This window comes from Panthera uncia, chromosome C2 (genome assembly GCF_023721935.1).
Source record: "Panthera uncia isolate 11264 chromosome C2, Puncia_PCG_1.0, whole genome shotgun sequence".
NCBI lineage: Eukaryota > Metazoa > Chordata > Mammalia > Carnivora > Felidae > Panthera > Panthera uncia.
Window position 1 is genome coordinate 73,049,641 of NC_064810.1, and position 20,683 is coordinate 73,070,323.

The 20,683-nt window shown below is 46.7% G+C and overlaps 1 long non-coding RNA gene across 1 annotated transcript in view; it reads left to right on the forward strand.

Moving 5' to 3' along the window:
- LOC125921075 (uncharacterized) overlaps positions 1-20,683 on the forward strand; it is a 51,772-nt gene that overhangs the window by 4,738 nt on the left and 26,351 nt on the right. Inside the window, exon 2 of the long non-coding RNA XR_007457294.1 lies at positions 400-474. This is a non-coding gene — a long non-coding RNA (uncharacterized LOC125921075). The remainder of the gene's footprint in view (positions 1-399; positions 475-20,683) is intronic.

The window sequence follows — 20,683 nt, forward strand, 5'->3', positions numbered from 1 at the left end:
TGGAAGGGACCAGTGTTGGCTTTGCAGGGCATATGGTCTGTGTTGCAGCTAGGAATGCTTCACTGGACATAGTTTGCTGACTCTTGCTATATATGATACCACTGTATCATAACTTCCATGTAAGCCCTAATTATGCCTATTTCTAAGGGCCAGAGGAAAGAACCCCTTAGCTCTGGACTTTCGCACCAACCAGCCCTGAGGAAGGATTTAGCCTTGGGGGAGGTTTTGTGGTTCCCACTGGCTTTGTGAAAGTAACCTTACCAAGAATGCTTTTTTAATTTCTTTTTCTCCAGGCTTAAATAGAGTGAGGAAAAGAGAACCTCTGGATTTTTTTTAACCCACAAAAACCCCTCGAAACCCCAAAATCTAACTCTACTAACAAGTCCTTTTATTTATTAGGATCCTGTTCATTCTGGATTTGAAAAGACAGACCTAGGAAGGAGGTGGGCACTCACTCACCATCTCTGAAAAAAGGTATAGTAAGTAGATTAACAGAGTAAACCAGATTAGAAAGCCAGAACTTTTAACTGGCTCAGAAATTAAACTTTTATTTGGCATTCTAGCAACTGAGTCATTTGAATGTTAATATGAAATGCACAGGTTTTCTATATATGAAAATGGATAATGTGGGTCTTTTTTAAAAATTTTGTTGGGCAGCATTTGATGAATACCTCCAGCATGCTAGTGTGGATTATTCTAGACCATAGTTTTCCAAAGATATTTGGGGCAAATCTCTCTTCTACTGCCTTCAAGTTTTTCAACTTAAATGAGTATTTTTGACTTCTTGGACAGCCATATGAATTTTTGCGACTATGCATGGGATAGATTCCTACGTTTTACTAGCCCAGGTAAGCCCCCTACTAAAAGACATACCTTGCCTCCTGACCACTCCTTGCCTTGTAACTCCACAAGGATGGGGATATGAGAGGCCAATTCTATTTTGGCTTCCAGTTGTCTTAGAATGTGTGTGTGTGTGTGTGTGTGTGTGTGTGTGTGTGTGTTTATTTTGGGTGGTGGGAGAGTTACTTTCTAATAGAAAGTCCTTGCTTTATCATTACTTTGTTCATTTCCCCTCGATGACCAGGAAGCTCAGGGCCGAATTTAGTGTCCAGACAAGCCCACCCGGTTATGCAGCAACCCTCTTCAGCAACCGTCCTCAGCTTTCCTGGCTGACAGATTTCTATGGGAATTCGATGGAAGCATTTATATATGACCACAACACACAAGCACAGAATAGAATACATTCTGATCACTCCTTGTGGAAATCTTCAACCGCCGTATTTTATGTTGTAGTTGTGTTGCCTTTTGGCGTCCCAAATGCTGATGTATACAAGGACTCCAAGACATGGGGGAGATGCTGACGAGCGTCGGAAGGGTTTCGCAAAGGGGAGGAGATGGTCAGCACTCGCTGAGGGAGAGTATCTCTCCAGGAATGGATCACCACTGAGTCCTGTAGTCTAGGGGAAAAGGGCTAGTCCGAACTGGAGTCTGGGTTTTATCCCGAGCCGGTTCTGTCTTGAACATATCCGATCACTTCAGTGAGCTTCCGGCTCCTTAGCTGGAAACTGAGCACGCTCCATAGGACAGTGGGAGATTAAGGGGGAGACCCTAGATCGGAAGAGTTGGCTACACTGTGGAGTGTGGTGCAGATAAGGAGTAAGACTGCTTCCTCAAGATCCACCACCAGCAGCACTCAGATTCCACCATGACCAAGGGACGTGGTCACAGCAGGAAGGATAACAAGACCCCTGTGGCACGTTTCGGGAGGTCAGACCACATGTAGAAAGTTCCTTCTCTTCCTTCCTCCCCTCCTTGTTTCTCGCTTTTTACTTTTTATACATCTAAGGTATTGGGAATGGCTTGACTTGTTAGACATACATATTTTTCAGAAAGTCTCTGTTTTTTATATCTTCCCGAGGTAGTATGGATTCCTGAAAGCATTGAGAGAATAAAGACTTTTTTGGTGAAGTCCATTCATAAGATACACAAGGAGGATTCATCACAGAAACTTCAACCAATCTTTAAAAAAATGGGCTTTAACAACTCCCTTGAGGTGGGCGTTAGCATTATCTTGACTTTACAGATGAGGCTTGGAGAAGTTAAGAGTTTGCTCAAGGTCAACAGCCGGGAAAGCAATAGCACCGAAACTTGGACCCGGTTCTGCTGATGCCAAAGTGCACGCTCCAGCCTACACCCCTCGGCTAGCCTGCTTGGTCACAGTTCTTAACTATGTGTGATCAGAAAGCTCTAGCTACAGTCTTCATGTGTGATCAGAACACTGGTAGCGGGTCTATGAGGCAGACCCGGCAGGGGACAAGGCACAGTGGTGGGATACTGTGGCCAGAGTATTGGACCCTGGGGCTAGGAGAGTCGGCAAGTCGTGGATGAGAGAGAGTGCTTGATGGAAGCCAGAGTGGCCATCTTTCCTGGCAAATGGGCGAAAGGGGAAATTGGACACTTAGGTATGGAAGGACAAAGGGAGTGGGTAGTGAGAGAGGGTAAGGCGGTTCCTTTCCCTCCACAAAGACTTCAGGAGCTCCAGGTGTGTAAGTCTGTGGCACAGTAATTGTGAAAGGCTATGGAGTTTCCAGGACTACAGAGGAATGACGGTGCGTCCCCGGAAGATGGAATTGAATCATGTGAGGCTCTATCAAAGTGTAGGAATAAGAATGGGCGGGGGGGGTGGGGGCAAGCTTCAGGCACAGTAGGGCTTGAACAGGAGGAAGGCACTCCGATGGACTGATGGGAATCTGCACCTGCTTGTAGACGGCAACCTCTCTTAGGAGGGATGTAACGGTTTATTCCCATTAATCGAGTTCCCCAACGTAACTGCAAACATGCTCTCAAAATCTGGGACGTGGACAAGAGGAAAGGAGTGCTCTCCGGTTTGGGGCAATAGATTCTCTAAGACAGTGGCTTTCATACATTTTTTGGGTTCGGACACTCGGTGAGGAGTACCTTTTCTATCACAAGCCAGTGACACAATACAGAAGCAACGTTTCGTGGTACCACACTTACTGTGCAAGAGACTCTCGGATATTTTGTTTTCTCTTTTATTTCCATTAAGCAAAAATGCCGACACCTCACACTAAATTGATTTCGCAATCCATTAAAGGGTCATGACTTATTGAGTGAGAAGCCCGTGTGCTGAGTTGCACAGAACAGCATGTTCACAGAAGCTGTCATCGGGGGCCCTTAGTAGCCATAATCCAAAGCATGGAAGTTGCACGTAGAATGTTTTTCCAAGGAGAAGAGATTAAAAATAGATGTTTTCGGGGCACCCGGGTGGTTAAGTGTCCAACTTCGGCTCAGGTCATGATCTCACGGTCTGTGAGTTCAAGCCCCGCGTCGGGCTCTGTGCTCACAGCTCAGAGCCTGGAGCCTGCTTCGGATTCTCTGTCTCCCTCTCTCTCTGCCCCTCCCCCACTCATGCTCTGTCTCTCTCTGTCTCAAAAATAAATAAAAACATTAAAAAAAAGAATAATAATAGATGTTTTCATTCTGGGTCACTCCTGTCCTTATAGCCTGCAAGTAACTCCCACTGCGATGGATTTGGGATTGTCCAGAATGGGAGTCTGGAAGGCCAGAATTGGAATCCGGCTCTGAGCGTGTGCAGAAGTTTCCCGAGCACCGTTTAAGTCCGGTGGTGCTCAGCCCGAGATAGGGTGTCATCCTTCCCAAGCTTCCCAGGACCCGTTGGCCACGCACACAAAGAGAACCCGGCTTTGCTTGTTTGGGCCTTTGCTCCTTCCTATTTTATTGAATTCGAAGAGGAACTGTTTGCTGTTGGCCGCACATCCTGAATCATAATCAGGATGCTGCTGCTGGCACAGAAAGCCTGCTCCCACCCTTGCCTGAAATAACTGAAGAGGGAAGTTGAGTTCCTCCCTGCTCCAACCTTAAAGAAAGAGGCTCATAACTTAGGGTGCACTGGCAATACATCAAAAGGCGATCCAGTCACTTACAGTAAAATCAAGGAGGGCCGAACAATGAATATGAAGTGAGATTAAAACACCTCATTAAAGAAACAAATTGTTCAGTTGACACGAGTTGATGCAGTTGTCAGCCAGCGTCCAGGGGCCCTCAGAGATGCTTCCTCGTCCGTGGGGTAGGAGAAGGCTATAAAATCACACCCTCAGCCTTTTCGATTCTTCAGCGAATGTGCTTTTCTTAAACTCTCCGTCAGGGACAGTGCTTCTGGGGATATTGGTTCTCTGAGGCTGTTATAACAAATCACCACAAACTGGGTGGTTTAAAACAACAGAGCTGTCTTCCCTCCCAGTTCTGGAGGCCAGAAGTCTGAGAGCAAGGTGTTGGGAGGGCTGCACCCTCTCTGAAGGCTCCAGAGGAGAATCTTTCCTTGTCTCCTCCAGCCTCTGGTGGCTCCAGGCGTCCCTTGGCTTCTGGGCGCATCCCTGCACTCTGTGCCTCCAGCTTCCTGTGGACTCCCTCCTTCCCGAGCGTCTCTCCTATGTGTCTCTTATGAGGATAGTTGACATTGGATTTAGGGCCCACCTGCTTTATCCAGGCTAATCTCATCTGGAGGTCCTTAATTTAATTGCACTGGTGACAATCCTTTTTTCCAAGTAAGATCACATTCATAGGTACTGGGGGTTAGGACTTGGGCGTATCTTTTGGGGATCACCATTTGGCCCGTGGTGGGGTACAAAGTTGGAAAGGACAAGGTTGTTGTCCAGCAGGGGAGGCAAATAACTGAAGAACAATGTCCAAAGAACAAGCCCAGGCAGAGCTGTGTTGCAGGTACTGGGGGTCCGAAGAGAGTTTGCATCAGGAATTGATGTGATGTGGATCTTGGACGCAGGGGCGCCTGGGTGGCTCAGTCGGTTAAACGTTCAGCTCTTGATTTCGGCTCAGGTCGTATCCTATGGTTTGTGAGATCGAGTCCTGTGTCTGGCTCAGCGCTGACAACGCAGGTCCTGCTTGGGATTCTCTCTCGCCCTTTCTCTCTGCCCTTCCCCTCTCTCTCTCTTTCTCTCTCTCTGTCTCAAAATAAATAAAAAAAACTACAAAAAATATCCTCGGAGTGCCTGCATGGCTCAGTTGGGTGGGCGTCCGACTTCAGCTCAGGTCATGATCTCTTAGTTTGTGAGTTCAAGTCCCATGTCGGGCTCTGTGCTGCCAGCTCGGAGCCTGGAGCCTGCTTCGGATGCTGTGTCTCCCTCTCTCTCTGCCCCCCCCCCCACCTTGTGCTCTGTCTCTCTCAAAAATAAAGAAACATTAAAAAATTGAAAAAATATTCTGGAATGTAATGTGTTTGTTGTTATAAAGAAGACATCTTTATTCTTAAGGAGGACACGCTGAAGTATTTATGGGTGATGTGTTACAATGTTTACAGTTCTCAGTTGCTTTGATGAAAATGTAGATAGATAACAAGCCTAAGATCACAAAAATGTTAAGAACTCTTAAGACTAAGTGGAAGGTATATGGATGTTCATTGTTCTGTTCTCTCAGTTTTTCTCTATGCTTGGAAGTGATCATAATTAAAAACTTGGGGAAGATTGAGAGAAGAGAATTCTCGACGCAGAGTTTCTTTATTTTTTTTAACCTTTACTTATTTTTGAGAGAGAGAGGGAGAGAGACAGAGTATGAGTTGGGGAGGGGCAGAGAGAGAGGGAGACACCAAATCCGAAGCAGGCTCCAGGCTCCGAGCTGTCAGCACAGAGCCGGATGCGGGGCTCGAACATCACAAGCCCGTGAGATCGTGACCTGAGCTGAGGTCGGTTGCTTAACCGACTGAGCCACCCAGACGCCCCTCCATGCAGAGTTTCTTGACCTGTGTTTCATGGATTTCAGGGAAGAGGTGATTGGCAAATGAGTGTCGGGGATCGGGAAGCTTCTAAATTTATATGTAAACTTTGGTGGTGGTGGTGTGTGCGTATTTCTGTCCTCACTGTGGGGAAAGGTTTATTGGTTGTGGTTCTTCCCCGATTCTCAAACGAGTCTATGACTCCTCTTCCCCAAAGTGAAACACACTGCTTAAAACTAGGGATAAATTGTCATGCCTGGGTGGCTCAGTCAGTTAAGCACCTGACTCTTGACACTGGCTCAGGTCATGATCTCATGGTTCGTGAGGTTGACCCCCAAGTCGGGCTCTGCACTGATAATGTTCATCCTGCTTGGGATTCTGTCTCCCTCTTTCTCTGCCTCTCCCTTGCTCACACGCTCTTTCTGTCTGTCTGTCTGTCTCTCTCTCTCTCCAAAAAAAACAAAACAAAAACAAAACCCTAGAGATACATTTGGATGCATTATACCTTTTGTAAATGGATACAAACAGCCAGAGTCTGTTACAGATGTATCCTTAGCACTTTTGGCAAATTTGGGTTGTTATAAATATAAATTATATACTACGCTCGCTTCATACTCTTTAAGGTGAGATTTTTTTGTTTTATTATAGTTGACATACAATATTATATTAGTTTCAGGTGTATAACATCGTGATCAACAATCATATACATTATGAAACACTATGGTAAGGGTAATTACCATCTGTCATAGTACAAGTTATTGTAATATTATTGACTATATTCCCCTATGCTGTGCTTTTATCCCTGTGACTTATTTATGTACAACTGGAAGTTTGTACCTTTTAAATCCTCTCACCTGTTTCCCCCCCTCCCACAAACTTCCTCTTGATTTTTCTTAATTAGTTCTTTTCCTATCAGTGTTGAATTCTTTGTCTTTGTCACAAGTTTAAAATATTGGTTGCTAACATGGACAAATCTGTTTTCCCTTGCAGTAATTTAAAAGTAAAACAAATTTCGCATCTTTCTACATTATAAAAATAACATAGACTGACTAATTACAACTCATAAAATACAGAAATGTATAAAGAAGAAAATAAAATTACCATTAACTCATGCTGTAGAGGCAACCGCTATTAATGTTTTGATGTATTTCATGCTTTTTGTATGTATGCACCTCTGTGTGTTTATGTGAAACAAAATTGTATGAGCCTGGATGTGCAGGCTTATATTATGCAAAAAAGAACATTTCAAACTTCTTTACATTTTAATGCGTCCTCAGTTTTTATAAAGAAGCATTTGAATGGGTTTTTCCAGTCTTTTGTATTATTAAATATGGTTGTTCAAATCCACACTTTAGATTTTAGTGAAGACAACTTTCCCTTGAAACCTCTTCTCTCTTTGGAGTACTTAGTGCCCTTAGTAATACCATTTATGTTAAGTGCTAGGGTTAAATTTCTTTTGCTCCATTGAATCGCCCTACTGAGATGGGTAAGAAAAAAGAAAAAAGATTTAAGCCCACCCATACCGGTTATTAAGGATGGAACCAGGACACAGATCACCCCAAATTGTTGGGAATCTGGGTGGTTGGGGTTGGGGATAGGGAACCTTGAGTAGAAACTCTTATTTGTGTGTAGCCTGCTCTTCCAGGTTTGATATTTGGTGAAATCAAAATAGTGCACGGGAGACGTGCTGGGGCTGCCTGCAGGAGTCAGAGGGGCCAGGAGCATGTCTGACCTTCTCCACAGACACCTCTCAGGAGCCACGGAGGGAAGCGGGAGCCCGGGAAGTGCAAACCCATTTGTTGGGGCCTGGAGGGATCCGCAGTGTGACCTTGCTCTCTTCTGACTTTCAGTGGCCCTTAGTGAGGCCCTCATCACCCTTTGATTTGAACCAGAGTTATGTGTTTGCTTATGTTAATATACGCAAAGCCCCAGCAAAGTGTCTTGCAGTTAGTGAATATAACGGCACAAAACAAATACTAATTCCCTCCTGTCTTCTAAGCCAATGAATTCTCGGGAGACATTTGCATCGTTCCATGCAATAAGTAGGAGCACGGTGCTTGGATCCAGACAAACCTGTTGAGGGTCTTGGGTTTGCCTCTCGTTAGCAGCACTATGACCTTGGGAAACTCGCTCAATGCCTCTGAAGTCACTTTGTCGCTTGTATACTAGTTCCCATCTCACTGGGATATTGAAAGGCTTAAGTCAACATATGCCTGTAAGAATGGCTAACGTTAATCAAGGGCTTATATTCAGAGCATCATTTCAAGTGCTCTAGGATGATCGTCTTATTTAGTTCCTGTAACTCTGCGGACGGTACTGGCACCCCTGTTTTGCAGATAAGAAAACAGGCTCAGAGGGGCGCCTGGGTGGCTCAGTCGGTTGGGCGTCCGACTTCAGCTCAGGTCACGATCTCGCTGTCCGTGAGTTCGAGCCCCGCATCAGGCTCTGGGCTGATGGCTCAGAGCCTGGAGCCTGCTTCCGATTCTGTGTCTCCCTCTCTCTCTGCCCCTCCCCCGTTCATGCTCTGTCTCTCTCTGTCTCAAAAATAAATAAAACGTTAAAAAAAATTATATAAAAAAAAAAAGAAAACAGGCTCAGAGAAGCTGGGTAACGTGCCTAAAATCACAGAGCTGTTGAGTGAACGGGGATTGGAGCCGAGGAAGCTTCGTGCTCTCTCTGGCATCTTTACGTCCCACTTTGCATAGCGCCTTACCCGTGTCCTCCCTTCATTACCCGTGTGTGTCGACACCCTCGTAGCCGCTCGCGGAATAACGTCCACGGGAATGCCTTTCCAGGTTGCTGGTTTGAAGAGCGCTGACGGCACTCCCCTTGTGGCAGAGAAAATGCACGTGTTTAGAAGAGAGACACATTATGTGAGGCTGACGTTCAAGCTTTTGAAACAGGATGATCAAAACTCCCGTTTGAATAACGTCGCCGGAGAAGGGTTGATCTGGTGGCGATCTCTGCCATCCTCCCTCCCAATCAGCTGCTGACCTGGGCTGCTGCCAGACCGATGACTCTTCTCCCACATGCAAGAGGGTGAAGCATGAGGGTGTTACCAGGAACTGAGACCTGGACAGGCTTGCAGGGCTGGGCACCCAGCCGAATCACACCCAAGCGGTGGGCGCTTGCCAGCTTTAGGGCTAAGCTATTGCCCCTGAGAGGCTGGGCAGGGCAGGCAGCTCTTTGCTTGCTGATTCTCTCGTCTCCCAGGGCAACGGGCTGGAGCAGACTGCGGTCACCCGTGGGAATGCTCCTCCTGAGTCAGCGGGGCCTGCAGCGCCCTAGGGTGTGGCTGTGTGTTTCTTCGGGCCCCTCACAGATGCCTTTTATCACAGGAGATGTCACCACGCCATCATGGCTTGAGGGCTGGAGCTGCCGGCCACAAGCTGCTTGTTTTGAGCCCGATTAGGTCCCCAGAAAGAGTCAACTTTTAGGACTTTCCACGGGGCTGCCACTGTATGTGTGAAGTGTTTAAGATGGGGACGTCTGAAGACTGTCAGTGGATCTGTGCACGACCATCAGAAAGAGACTAGGGACCCTGGTTCTAGAATCAACTCTGATTTGTTGTAGAAATTGGGAAGATCACTTTTTCTCCTCGAGGCCCTACTTTCCTCATCTGGAAAGTTAAAATAACTCCTGCCCTACCTGTATCACTGGACTGTTCTGAGAACCCAATGAGATGATAAATGTAAAAGTGGTCAATAAATGGCAAGGTGTGGCCCCAAAGCAAGGAGCCAGTTCTGTCATGCCCTGGCTCCTTCCCATTGTTCTTCTGTTTGAAGAGTCTCTGACCAGGGCCAACCTCAGAGAGCTGGGGTTTGACTGTATTGAAAGAGATGGCTGGGGGCACCTGGGTGGCTCAATTGGTTAAGGGTCCGACTTCAGCTCAGGTCACGATCTCACAGTTCATGAGTTGGAGCCCCGCGTCAGGCTCTGTGCTGACGGCTCAGAGTCCCTGCTTTGGATCCTCTCTCTCCCTCTCTCTGTGTGCCTCGCCTGCTCACATTCTCTTTCTCTCTCTAAAATAAATAAACATAAAAAAAAAGAGAGATGGCTAGATTTCTGACCCAAGATGCCAGTGGGGATGTCCAAAAGGAAGGGGAGACTCGGGGAGCCCGAGCTGGAGTCCGCTCACCCCTGCCCAGCCTGGGAACCTCCCTCCATTTCCAATTTTGGTAGGTTAGGCTCTCATTTTACTGAGGGGGGAAATGAAGGTTTCCATACTCGATGCCTCTCAGTCTGCTAATGTACTTTTAATGAGCTCTTCTATTATGGGGGCACATGTTGGTGAGAGGTACCCCCAGAGTGAAGATTTCCTTAGGACAGTGAACAGTTGTCCCCATAGAGAATGGAGGAGGAGACCGAGGCCCCGCTTAGGTTAAATCTCAGCACAATGAGGACCAAGGTGGTAAGGGAAAAGGAGAGAAGAATGACACCAGCCCAATGGCAGCTACACTGGGCCCAGTCTCCTTACCATAGATTTTTTTGCAGGAACAACGCAAACTCTTTGGCTGATTTTGAGGGAGTGCCCTCTCATTCTTTGTGCATCTAGATGTAGCTGCTATTGCACCAGAATGGTCTACGTATGGCTGCACAACGGCAGACAGGAGTGAGACCAGGCGCTGGGAGTACTGCACTCAGTTCCAACCAGAGCATATCCCCAGGACATTGGCCAAGAGAGTGACAGACTGGAGCTCATGTCACAGAAAGTAAAGGGATGTTTAGTTTGGAGCATGAGACCTGTCTTCATATACTTGAGGACCTGACATAGAGAAAGGCAGCCAACTCTGTTAGTCTCAACTTTCCTCCCCTCCCCTACTCTCTGAGGGAAAGGTTTGGCTAGTTATAAGAAAGAACTTTCTGTAAGTCAAGATATCTGAGAGTGGGGAAGCAGAAACTGGCCCATCACATGAAGGAGCTGGTGGGGGCAATGCAGAGACAGAATGGGGGTTGATCTCAATGCTCTTCCTCTGGGTCCTAAAGGCTGTGATCCCAAGCACTGAGTATGCAGAGTTATGTCCCTGATCTACATGACAACCATTCAGCAGTGCTTCTGGATCTTTCTTCAGGATGACAGTATCCTTTAGGACTGTTGCTGGATCTTTCTCAATAACGATAAGCCTTTGAGGTGCTGTAAAGTTCCACTTCCCTCTGGTTTTGCTGGGAGGGGAGGATGGCCCACATTTGTCATTCTGGTTTCTGACTAGCCCCCTTTTCCATGTTTCTTATTCCCTTTTTATTCTCAATTTGTTGCTCTTGGCACAAGAATTAGTGTGGATTTGTTCATAACAATTACCCTCTGCCTTGAGAAGCATGTGGAATGCTTTAGGGATATTTTTACGAAGTCTTGGGCCATATTTTTTATGGTTGGAAATTAACCAGAGAACTGCAAAAATACAGGCTTGCTTACTCAGCTTTACGTCCTGAGGATGAGTTCTTCCTGCCTCCTACCTCTGTCTTCTAGATCTTTGTGCCATATGTAATCCTCGGACCAGCTACTTCTTCTCTGGACTTTGAAGTTTCTTGCGGCTCTGTTTTCATGGTCAAGTCTTCTGGTCCTTTTCTCACCTCCCAGATATAGTCATTCTCTTTGATTTCTTTTTTTTTCTCCCTTGGGTCCTTGCTTCCTCCCCATACTCCATATTTCTTCCATCTTAGAAATCCTTACTCTTCAAGCTGATGGTACCTGACCACCCATGTTTACACCTGCTTCCTGTAAGGACTCATGGAGATGATGAATACTGGGTGGGCTTGGGGCGAGTGGGCTTTTGTTTCTTTTGAAACGGTGTTAGCCATTCATCTCCCCATTTGTCTTGAGAAATGAACCGACAGGATGAGACACTCCAGCGAACATCCTTTTTTTCAGCCATGGTTGTAAAATCCTGGTCTGCCTTCACATTTTAGCCATTCTTTTCAGGCTCCGACACAGAGACATGTTTCTGATGCCTTTCACTGTCAAATTTAAAATGCTAAAGCCTGAGGAAAACTGTTTGAATCTTGAATTGATCCCGCAGAGTTGTGTTTGTTGCTCTGTGACCCCGCAGTAACCAGGCATTGACTCTGCAGTGGGCGTTGGAGTAGGCATGGAGGACCAGGGGACTGGTGTGACAGCTTCCTGTCATCAGGTACTCAGAGTCTCGCCAAGGAGACTACCTTTGGCGTGGTAAGGGCCAGACAAGGCACACTGAGGAGGAAGGCCCAAATTCTGCTCGAGTAGAGACAGCGCAGGGGCAGTGGGGAAGGCTGTTCAGCTAAAAAGGTGAAATCTCAGGTGGGTTTTAAAGTACATGAGTCAAACTTGGCTAGGGAGACAAGGGACAGCACTAGGAAGAGCAGGGGTCGTGACAAGAATGGTATGTTTGGGGGTCAAAGAGCAGCTGGGCGTAAGTGGATTCAGTGGAGGGGGTAAAAGTGAGTGGAGGGGAGGAGGAGAGATCAGGGCGTCAGTTCTCCTGACAGGCGCCATGTGAAGCTTGGACAGTGATGCTGACAAGTATTGATGTTTGCCTCTAGTCCCATCACCATGACCTTTCTCTAGGGCTCTCCTGCCCACCAACTCACTGTGAGATGCTCTGCAAGACCTGAGGGAGTTTATATGTTTCTGGCTGCGAAATGAAGGGCAGACGGGAATAGCGAGGGACCTGCCCCCAGAAGATTTGGAGACAACCCAGGGGAGAACGGTTTGCGTGTCCCAGAAACCAGCAGCCTCTGCCTCATGGGCTGCACGTCAGCACTGCTCTGCCACACTCAGCGACAAGCACCTCGCCCGGTACCCAGGCCACCTCTGTCTTGACTCCTAGGCCCCTATGGTCACCCGTCACACCCGCACTCTCTGGGGCACACCCCACAGGGCACGTGTGCCAGAGATGCGGCAGGATGGATGAGGCGTAGCCTCAGGTCCCTGTGGAGGAAATGCCTACAGGGAAACAGAGGTTCTGTGTGTCGCAGCTGAGTTCGGGTCAGGCTCACCACTCCCTTAATATCAAATGCAGGCTCTGTTGCCCTTCTTGTTTGAGGAAATGGATTAATGTGGGCTGGGGAGACCTGCCTACGTTGATGTGAACCCAAAGGCTTCCTGCTCACGGTGTGGGATGGCTTCAGACATGTTTCTGCAGGCCTTTTGGCTGTGCCAGGGTAGGCTCTTGGATTACCTCACCCAGCTGAACATCTGCTAGTGTCATCCTCAGGAACACTGCAAGCCCCTGGATATTCTGCCAGCTTCCATCTCCCGGAGAAGGCCTGTAATTCCAGCCCTTCCCTCTACACTTGGCTTCCAAAGGCTTAGAACAGCATTTGCATGAATATTCTAGGTAGTTCCGCACACAAACGATCTCTTGGCGCTCAAAAACCTTTGGGAAAACCCCAGGTTGAACAATGGCTAAGTAGCTTAATTTACTGCGGGACTTCTCAAACCAATTTGCTAATATGCATACCGTGAGTCTCCCAGAAAGGGTGGGAGTAAGAACAGTCCATTTCCCACACTTAGTTGCCCAACGCACTTCCTCATGGCCCACTCCTTGCCATTGGAGAGGCTCTTCCCCTGGGGAAAAAGAGCTCAACCGGAGGCCCAGCCTTGTCGAAAGTCGATTCCGAGGGCAGCTAAACTTTATCTCCTAGACTTTGCAGAGATTCATCATAATTAGGGTGAGCAACGTCCCTGTTTGCCTAGGGCGGCCCTGGCTTGTATGGACTGCCGCGGTGCAATTCCAATAGACACCCCCACTTTTACTCTCAGAAGTGTCCCGATTTGGGGACTTAATTATGTATGCCCCACCGCAGACCCCCGAGCCCAGCTACGTGGCATTTTGGAGCCCAAAGGGGAGCTCATTGCTCGGTTTGCTTCTGCCCATATGATATAGTCTGATGTCACCTCTGACTCACCACTTGCTCTCGAACAACCTCTGATGTTTGCCAGCGGGTCCCAAATTCAGCCTGGTGAAATGCCTCACCTTCTCAGAAGTGGTTCTGCAAGAGGGGCTGACAGAAAATCAGTGCCCCTCAGAAATGCAGACCTCTGTGTTAGGTGTCCCTTCACAGTGCATGACCTGGTGAACGTTTGGCCTCTGCATCACACTCTTGCTTTTCTGTGTCATTCTTTCTCCTCCTCTCCTTCTTATCCTGCTGCTGAAACAGCCACCTTCCTGCTGTCAGATGCTCTGAAGGAATTTGTGGAGGAAAATATCAGGAAACCATTCTCATTTAGGGGATGAAAGACATAAAAGGAAAAAGGCCAAGTGGGCAAAGCAGGAACCAAGTAGCTGATGAATTAGGAAGATTATAGGATTTATGGTGAAAAATGAAAGAATTAGAATGTTCTTGATTCTTTCGAAGGGGCAGTTAATGACCCATGGGGTTTGATTTCAACTTTTATTCACTTCTCTCTCTCTCTCTCTTTCTTTCGTTCATTTGTTCATTACTTTTGTTGACAAATTCATTTTCGAAATGTTAGATGATTGGCTTTCCAAAATTCTTTAGCTAGGGTCTTAAAGTGGAAAGCTGAAGATTTCTCAAAGAAATGCTTTCCTTTTTATTTACCAAAGTAAACAGTGAGAAGCATCCTTAATATTTGCAAAAACCTCAAGAAAAAAAATCTCATCAGTTAGAGACACAAAAGGAAATTAGTAATCAGGTTTGGGGATCTCTCTTCTATGAGGGGATGTTTTGGGATTCAAATCCTACATACCTGAATTTTATCTGGTTGCAAATGTCCCAAGCAACAGGGTTTCCACAGTTTCTTCATGGATGTTTTGTTTAATGTTCTTACAGATGTCTGGGACAGACTTGTGACACCCTGCCTTTTGTAATAAAAAAAAAAAGTAACTATTTTTGTCTTTAAATTTAATCCCTTAAAAAATTGCTCAAGTTACCTGAAACTTATTTTAATTATACTTGAGTTGAAAAAAATTAATTTAATTTAAAAAATTGCTTGAGGGGCGCTTGGGTGGCTCAGTCGGTTGGGCATCCAACTTCGTAAGTTTGAGCCCCGCATCAGGCTCTGTGCTGACAGCTCAGAGCCTGGAGCCTGCTTCAGATTCTTTGTCTCCCTCTCTCTCTCTGCCCCTCCCCCGCTCGTGCTGTCTCTCTCAAAAATAAACATTAAGAAAAAAATTTTAAAAATTGCTTGAATTATAGATCTTAAAAATTAACTGCTCCTTTTTTTGGTAACCATTTTGGCATCCCCACCCCCCTGCCCCCCCTCCCCATCTTCCCCAACTCAACTGCCTAGTTTTGCTTTGCCTTTTTTTGAACGTATGGAAGGAGTATTTTTTTTCTCTTAATTCTTTTGAAAGTATTGCTTCTGTCTTTAATACTCTCATCTAGGCTTTTCTTAGATGTATGTGTTTATAGCAATTTTCGAATGGCCTAAATACCATAGTTTTCAGCATATCTGCCTGAAATTGGTTGTAGTGTCTTCATGATGATTTTCTCTGATCGAACCCAACCCAAACTAAACAAAATTCACATCAGAGCTACTCAAAACAATACAACAAAACCATTCCTCTGGTGCTCAGGAGGGGAGTTATTTCTTCCTGTTTTTTTTTTTTTTATTAAATATATCTATTCATATGTATATATATATATATATAATGAATACATATATGAGTGTATATATATCAGCATTTCATTTCAAATTTTATTTCAGAAGATTCTTCAACCCTATCCTATAAATCTTGACTGAAAAATGTTTAAAAATTTGTGCCTAGACATTCAAATCAAATCTTAATTCTGCAAGCTCTACCCTATTTCCTTGATTTTACTTTTAGGAGAGAAGGCCATTTAATTAAAAAAATTCTTCTCTGCTTTCTTTTCTTCCCGGCTCCCTGCCCCCACCCCTGCGATTGTCTCCTAGGACCAGGAAGTTTATATGTCAACAGAAGCCGTAATCAGACCCCTGACCTCCCCTGGGCTTTCAACCCAGTGTTTCCACAGAGGGATTAACCCCAAATACCAACTTGCTCTCTGAGGCAAAATTGTTCCCTAGGCGGGCATCACCAAAGGGTTTTCTTCTCTCTGGTCTTTCACATTCACCCTGCAAATAAGGTCTTCTCAAAGGGAGGCTTAGAGGCAGCCGCTCAAAGCAAATTGCCAGGCAGGCTGGAGCCGAGAGAGATGCTTGGAAAGCTCCGGGCTCTCAAGCACCTAGTCTGTGCTCCTCTGTCCGCCCAGTGGTCATAACCTTCTAGATCCATGGGTGCTATGAGTCAGGAACTGGCTGCGTGGTCCAACAATACTTGGCCCTGTGAGTGTCTGAGTGAGCTTGTGTGTGTGTGTGTGTGTGTGTGTCCATCTTTGGATTCTCACACAAGGAGTCCTTTGGATGGTGGGGTTGGGGCATCAAGGACACCGGCAGAGAGGGGGCTCTGGAGTCCCTTCTGGGGGGTGACAGGAGCAATAATAGCCTGGCCTGTTGTGCAGAACCACAGCTGTGTGCCTACACAGGGAACGTTTGCAAGGCGTTCTGTTTTATTCTTCGCTGCAGGTCTCAGAATGTCCACTGAGGAGGGAACGCTTTGAACTGGGCATCAAGCTCTGGGCCCGATTCCAAGTCAGCTCTAAAAACAGTCGGAGCTACCCCGGGTCCTCTACTTGCCGGGCGGAAAGGCTGAGAGAGTGGCTCCTCACGTCTGCGTGGTCCCCCATGTCGTCTGCACGGCCCTGCTCTAAGCCAAGGCACCCACGAGGCAAGGCGCTTTTCTGATGGCAGGACATCCTCTCCCCACCCAGACCCCCAGCAATTTCTCACCAGAGAGACAAAGCATCTTTATTTTAAAGGCTCCACGTAGCATGTCCAGAAATTTCTCCTGCTATTAAGGAGGGGGTAGGGTGGGGAAAGGGCCGATGAAGCTACTTACTTAATGGCTCCTAACAGCTGTGGAAAGTTTGATGCAGCAGGAGCACCCAGACAGAAAATTAAAAAACTAATAAAGTCCTCAGTGTGGGGGCACTGGCATCAGGACAGCTTTACTTCTCCAGACACCTAATAAAGAGACATTCCGGGACACTCACTCATAAGGGGAGTCTGCAGGGGTCACAGAGAACAGTGGAAAGCGAGCCATGGAAACATAGCAGTCACTCACATCGCCGCGGGGAAGGTTCGTTTGCTTCTCTTTTTTCCCCCCTTTTCTCCATTTTAGAAAAATGACAGGGTGCCTGGGACCAAAAAAAAGACAAGAAAGAAAGAAAGAAAGAAAGAAAGAAAGAAAGAAAGGGAAGAGAGGAAGAGAGAAAAAAAGGAAGGAAAGAAGGAAGGAAGGAAGGTAGGAAGAAAGCGGAAAAAGGAAAAAGGAAGTCCATTCCAGGAACCCGGATATAGAAACCTCAGTTGCATGGACAGAATGAGCATTAGGCTGATGTTTGTCATTTTAGCCATTAGAGGGACAGGCCGTGGTGGTCACCTCGGAGGGGCACAGTGACACTGGGAGATGATTTGGCTGCTGGAGGTAGCAGAGAAAGGGGGGTTGGGGAATTGGGGTTTATCCAGCTGGATACCCTCCTCATGGCAGATTTTCTCACACGGGTTTTTCCACTGCCATTACTTGGTCATTTTGGATCTGAGTTTCTTGGGGTCTGCTAGGTTATGGGGCTGTTGGTTGAGACTTTTGGTCTTGAGGGACATTTATGTTATTCTGTCTTCATTCCCAAGTTGGGCTGTGTGTATCTGAAGATAAAAAAACGATGAGTTTGGACAAGCAAGCCATCTGTCAGGTGTGGAGATATTCCTCTGAGCTGGTGGTACCAGGGTCTTCTCACCCAGATAATGCTCGAGTACAAACGTTGGAAGGGAGCAACCTGTGAAGAGAAGAGAGTAGCGTGAGATAAGGCAGACAGAGAAAGATAAATTCCGTCTGATCTCACTTGTATGTGGAATCTGAAAAAACTGAACTCCTAGCAACGAAAAACAGATTGGTGGTTGCCAGGGGAAAAATGAGTGAAAAAAGAAAAGAAAAAGATCATGAAAAGAAAGAGTTGGTTCCATTTTTGAATCTCGTGTCGAGTTCAGTTCCAGTTTTTGCGAACGGCTTGGGTTGGTTCTCACTGCGTAATGTTCCGGCTGATCGGTGATCTGGAGACCAGCAGCCAAGCGGTTCCTCGGGATCACCTCTGCCCGGCAGTGGTTGCAACTGTGTGGTGTCACATACGCTTTAGAAGAACAGGTTCATGGTGTGCAGATTTGTGAAATGGCTTTTTGCACATGGGCCTGAAGGTGGTCCTCGTACAAATTTCCCGAAGGCTCCTGGTGTGATGGAAACAGGGCTGGATGGAGAAAGGGGACCTGGGCCCAGTCCCAGCCTGCTCGGGCTCTGCCACTAATAGGCGTGGGTTGCTTGAACAAATCACTTGCCCCCTGTGGGCCTCAGTGCTTTGTTTGGAGGGTGAAGGGGTGCTAAGTGACTTTTTTAAACATTTTTATTTATTTTTGAGAGAGGGAGAGAGAGAGAGAGAGAGAGAGAGAGAGACCGAGTGCATGTGGGAGAGGGGCAAAGAGAGAGGGAGACACAGAATCTGAAGCAGGCTCCAGGCTCTGAGCTGTCAGCACAGAGCCTGATGCGGGGCTCAAACTTACAAACCGTGAGATCATGACCTGAGCCGAAGTCGGACGCCCAACCGACTGAGCCACCCAGGTGCCCCGGGAAGTGACTTCTAAGGCTCCTTCCTGCTCCCACATACTGTGATTCCATGAGCTTCGAAGGTTGCTCTCTATTGGTGTTCCTGGCTCTTCTGTGTCAGAAAGAGTGTTTTTCTTCTGGCTTTTCATGTAATTGTGGCTTGGCAGAGACGGAGCCACAGCCCTTGGGTGTGATGCAGGAGAGATTGGTGGTTATGTGAGTAAAATGAAATATGGGCTTTTGAATTTCTTAAGTCCAGAAACTCTTTCTTGGTCTTTTCTGTTACTTGGGGACTTTTTTTCCCTTAAAAACAAAAAAACAAAAAACAAACAACAACAAAAAACAAAAAACAAACAAAAAGGTGTTTTGTTTTTGTTTTTGTTTTTGTTTTTGTTTTCTTCCTCCGAGCACAGTCACATTTAAGAAAAGGGAAATTCTGCCCCTGGGTAGGCATGGGTTGGTTTCTGGTGGGTAAATCTCTCTGAGGGAAGTTCTGATTTATTCTGGAAGGATCCCGACCAGTGCTTCACAACTTTCCAAGTGCGTAAGGACCACTTGAGGGTCTTGTTAAATCTAGATTCTGATTTAATAATTGTGGGGTAGAGAGCATGGATTTCTTCCTTTCCAATGAACTCCCGAGCACTGATGCTTTTGGCCCATGGATTACACGTTAGACCTTCCCTAGGCCCCTCCAGAGAGTGACAGGTCTCACAGGATGGAAACACTGGCCCTCCAGATTGGGGCTCTTTAGGCCTCTGGGCCCAGCATGAGCCCTGAATAAACTTGCAAGGTCAATAATTAACATAGAGAGTCCTGTCCCTCTGAAAGGTGGATCTGCCTGAGGGCTGAGAATCTGTCTTTATGTAGATTTTCCCTTTTGCCTTCTGACACTTGAGTAGTTTCTCTCTCTCTCTCTCTCTCTCTCTCTCTGTGTGTGTGTGTGTGTGTCTCTGTTTCCAGCATTGGGAGAAGAAAAATTGGATAGAGGGGTGAGGAAGAACAATGCATCAATTAGAAAGCTACAGTATAGAATTAAATGAGCCCCATCCTCCGGCTCATTAACATTGTATTACTTAGCAAGTCTAGAGCTAGTGTTTCAGCTAAATAAAGAAATGTAAATCATTTAATACACCTTTCTTAATTGAGCCGCACGCCAGGGGCACCTTCCTAATGGCATTATGGCACCAATTACCTCATTAGGAGAGAAGAGCTGCTTTTATGACAGGTTTTAGAAATTAAAACGGTAGAGGGACGTCCTTCAGGAGGACTAATTCTGGGCTGGGCTGGGCTGAGCTGAGCAATGAGCCAGAAAGGCACACGAGGGCCTGGGGGCTGACGGCAGGGTGAGGATGCCTGTCCCTTCTGACCCCAGGCTTGGGGACAAGATTTGGATTCACTCTTCACGTGTTCCTTGGTCAAGAACATAAACCCCAGAGGCTCCTGTACTTGGGTGTGTGTGCGAGTCACTGGGGAGGCTTGTTAGGAACTCAGGTTCCAGGGCCCCACCCTGAGATTCTGACCCAGGAAGGCTAGCTGGGCTCCAGCCAAACCATAATTGTAATAAGGTCCCTGGGCAGCAACTCTGCGGGAAGCTGGCAGACGCTATTTCTTTGGTAGACGTTGTAGACAGGGTCCCCGTGACTTCACCCAAAACCCAGCTGAGAGTATGCTGGTTCCTCCAGCACCTGGGACTTCCATCTTTCCCAAGAATAGAGAAGATTTGCATGGGTTTGCTTCTTCAGACACGACAGAGCCAGGTTTTTTCTTTCTGTCTGGCATGCTTTGGTTGGTTTGTGTGGCTGAGTAGCAGGGCGAACTGGGTTTGCCTATCAGTTTGGATGCTTACTTGCTGGGTGACATTGGGCAGGTCATTGTGGTCTTGGGGCTATAGTTTCTTCGGCTCCGAAATGGGACTGGTCAAGTGGGAATTGTAAATGGCACGGACATGTCATTGATCAAGACATCAATTGTCTTTTGGCAACTTAGTTTTCTTTTCCGTGGAATGAGAATGGGGCGCATAGATGTGAATTTGGTGAGTCTAGGTAGCAAGTGGGCTTCTCTTTCTGGCAGCTTTACATGTTTTCCTTCCCCTGTGGTAACAAGAACTTGAACCTCCAGATTTTTGTGTAAATGTAGAATTTATAGCAATGGTTTTGGGGAGTTTTCCAGTTTCCTGGGTCGATGATTAATGTGGTTTTCTCAGAGTGCATCGTGTCTTCTTCTAGTCCTGCGGACTGCATGAAGGCGAGATGCTGTTTCTGCTTTTCCCTCTACTGACATGTAAAAGAGGGAGCAGATGCATTTT